The sequence below is a fragment of the Octodon degus genome, unplaced genomic scaffold (assembly GCF_000260255.1).
Source record: "Octodon degus isolate 3935 unplaced genomic scaffold, OctDeg1.0 scaffold00022, whole genome shotgun sequence".
In the NCBI taxonomy this organism is placed as follows: Eukaryota; Metazoa; Chordata; class Mammalia; order Rodentia; family Octodontidae; genus Octodon; species Octodon degus.
Genome location: NW_004524598.1, coordinates 16795270 through 16799421, shown reverse-complemented (window position 1 = coordinate 16799421; position 4152 = coordinate 16795270).

Here is a 4152-nt window from a genome sequence, read left to right as displayed (position 1 = left end):
ACGCATCATTAGACTGGTAATTTAGTTATGCTGTGTTCACAGTAGCCATCATGTCTTTTTCTTCTACAGCTGAGACAACTTTTAGTTTTCAAATTTTCACTCATTTAAATGTTTCAGTTATCGTGACTCCCTGCTCTCATTTCTTATTGTTCATTGTATTTAGCAGCACCCATTTCTCCTTTTCTAGATGCAATAGTTTTCTCACCCATTTAAAGATATTAATCATTCTTTGAAATTTTCCTCTGCTTCTTGATAGGCTTTTTTTTTTTTTTTTTTTTTTTTTTTTTTTTTTGTGATACCCGCGGATTGAACTCACAAGCTTGTGCTTGCCAGGCAAGCACTTTTTCCACCGAGCTATCTCCCTGGCCCTCCTTTGCTTCTTATATTAGTTATTTCTCAAAGAAGTTCATCTTCTCTGAATTACTTTTTAGAGAAGAGGTTGCTCTTGACATTGAAGGTTTTGGTTGTCCATTTTTAAGAGTTAAGTTTCCACAAAACTCAAGTTTTAAATAGAGTCAGGGCTACTTTCATTTGGTGAGCATCACTATAATGTGGGTGAGTAACCAAGTGGATTTTCATTAGGGACCTCAAAATATTAATAGCTATCTTTCTTGGGGTGTTTGTTTCTCTGCAGAGTATTTACATGCCAAATCTGAGCTGGTCAGCTCCCTTCTCTGTCGGCATGGGAGAAGGAAGCAGTGTCCCACACAGTTGCTCAGTACAGGTCAGAGAGAGCAAATCTTTTCTGGTGAATCAAATCCTATGAAACTTTTCTTCAAAGAACAAACTTATTTCCTTTGTTATTGAGAATATGAATGTGAGAACCTAGATACCAAACAATTATTTACACAGAAAGTAAAAAGCATTTCTGACCCCTAACTTACCCAACACCTGGTGGCTGATTTCTGATTTTTTTTGGGGGGGGTTGGCAATTAGAACAGATCTATTTATTTCTCTTTATATATTTTTATGATCTACAGGTACTTGGCTTGGGCACCTTACCCTACCAAGTGACCTTTCTTCATCATACACCTTCTTTCTTATAAGTAACTCCTAATTTGATGGAAGTTAAAGGTTTACATCTCTTAAAATGATTTGCCAAGAAATTTAAAGATGCATTTTCTCTGCCATTTTAAAAGTGGAAATCCTCTGTAAACTAAATTGTGCCTTCAAAGTCTGAACTAAGTTAATTTTAAGGTTATTATGTGTAATTGTAATGTGTTTCAAATGGTATCTTCTTTTTTTTTTTTTCCCGGAACCGGGGATTGAATTCAGGCTCTTGTGCTTGCCAGGGAATCAAATGGCATCTATTTTTTAAAAAGTATACTTATCAAATTTTATCTTTTAGGCATTCCAAACATCCTAAATTGAATTCTATAGCAAGGGAACATTGTAAGTATTTTGCAAAATATCTGCATTATAAATTCATATTCACAGCAAGAATTTTTGGCATATAATGTTTACATTCATTGAGGTTATTAGGATCCTGCAGATGGCTTACTTTATTGTTTATTTCCTCATTCCTCTCCCCTGTACCAGGGATTAGAAGCAGAGGGAGGAAAGATAAAAGTGTTTAAAAAATCTATAGCAGGAAAATAACATGACAAATATAAGCCAATACATATCAGTTATAACTATCAATGTAAACAGCTTCAATTCACCAATCAAAAGAAAGATTAAGAAACAAAATCCAACCATATGATGTAATCAAGAAACACATTTAACTCAAAATGAAATTCACACACTAAAAGTTAAAGGATGAAAAACAATCCTCCATGCCACAGGAAATTAGAAAAAGCAGGGGTAGCTATCTTAGTTGTTGATATTATCAACCTCAAACCAAGTCATCCAGAGCAATAAAGAAGGTCACTACATACTTGTTAAGGGAAAACTGCAAGAGGAAGAGATAACAACTATAAATATATATGCATTATGCATTCAATGCACGCTCCTACATAAGACACATTTTAATAGACATGAAAAATCAAATGAACAATAATACAATATTAATGAGGGACTTTAATATGCCACTGTCACAAACAGATAGATCAACTAGTCAAAAAGTCAGCAAAGAAATAACAGAACTAAACCAATCTTGTGAAGATATTGGCTCGGTAGACCTTTACAGAGCATTTCACCAAGCAACAATGGAATACACATTCTTCTCAGCTACACATGCGACAGTTTCCAAAATAGACCATATACTAGCACATAGAGCACTCTTAAATAAATGCAAAGGAATATAAATTATCTCATGCATACTATATGACCACAGTGCAATAAAACTGGAAGTTACTAACACAAGTAACTACAAAAGCACCATTAACACATGGAAATAACAATCTCCTAAGAAACTGGTAGGTTGAAAATAAAGTTAACAAATATTTATAATCAAACGAAAATGCAGATACAACCTACCAAAACCTGTGGGATGCAATGAAAGCTGTCTTAAGAGGAAAATTTATAGCAATAAATTAGCACATTATGAAAACAGAACAAGCCCAAATACACAATCTGGTGCTGCAACTCAAGCTCCTAGGAAAAGAAGAGCAAGGCAAGCCCAAAGCCCCAAGAGACAGCAATTATAAAGATTAGAGCAGAAATTAATGCATTGGAGATGAAGAAAACAACACAAAGAATAAATGAATCAGAGTTGGCTCTGTAAAAGAGTAAATAAAACTGACAAAACCCTTAGCCAACCTAATTTTAAAAAAGAAAAACCCAAATTTATGCAACAAAGAATGAAAAGGGTAAAATCACTACAGACCCTAGATCATCAATACCTACTTCCAAAATCTTCACTCTCACAGTATGGAACACACAGAGGAGATGGACAGCTCCCTAGACACATAAGAAATGCCAAAGCTGAGTCAAGAAGATAGTCAAACTCTGAATAACCCAATGATGAGAAACAAAATTGAAAATGTAATAAAAAACCTACTAACAAAGCCCAGGTCCCAGTGGATTCACGGTAGAAGTCTACAACAAATTTACAGACTCAATGCCAACTTTTCTCAAACTATTCAGTGAAATTAAAGGGAAGCAATTCTCCCAAATTCATTCCTAAAGGCAAGTATTATTCTTTTTTCAAAACCAGAGAAAGATCAAACTAAAAAAGAGAACTATAGGCCAATTACTCAGGTTAATAAAGATGCAAAAATACTCAATAAAATACTAGTAAACAGAATGCATCAAATCAAGAAGATTATACATCATCACCAAGTGAGATTCATTCCAGGAATGCAAGGATGGCTCAACACTCACAAATCCACAAATATAATACACTAACTACATCAATAGAACTAAGAACAATAACCACATGATCATCTCAGTAGATGCAGAGAAAGGTTTTGATAAAGTCCAACACTCATTCATGATTAAAAACCTTACAGAGAATTGGAATAGATGGTCTGTATCTCAACCTGATAAAAGCCATCTATGAGAAACCAACAGCCAACATCACACTAACTGGACAAAAACTGAAGGCTTTCACTGTAAAATCAAGAAGAAGACAAGGAAGTCCACTGTCTCCACTCCTGTTCAATGTAGTTCTGGAAACATTAGCCAGAGCAATTAAGAAAGAAAAAAGGAATAAGGATTGAAACACAAGAAATCAAATTATCATTATTTGCAGATGACATGATATTCTACATCGATCACCAAATTCAGCAATGTAGCAGGACAGAAAGTCAACCCCCAAAAATCAGTACTATTTTTGTGCACAATGAATGCACTGAGAGAGAAATTAGGGAAACCATTCCTTTCACAATAACAACCAAAAAAAAAAATTCTTAGGAATCAAACTCACAAAGGACATAAAAGTTTTATCCACTGAAGGGCCAGAGGTATAGCCCAGCAGAGTAAGTGCTTGCTCAGGTAAGCCCAGGGGCCAGGATTCAATCCCAGCACCACAAGCTGTGCCAGCCAGGGTTTAATCCCAGCACCACAAGCTGTGCCAGCCAGGGTTCAATCCCAGCACCACAAGCTGTACCAGCCCCGCCCCTGGGTGCACTGAGCCAGCGATGGAGTCCATCCCAGCACTAGGGAGACAGAAATCAGGAGGATCACTATGAGTCTGAGCTGCATAGTGAGATCCTGCACCAAAGAAGAAGAAAGAAAGAAGAGGAGGAGGAGGAGGAGGAGGAGGAGGAG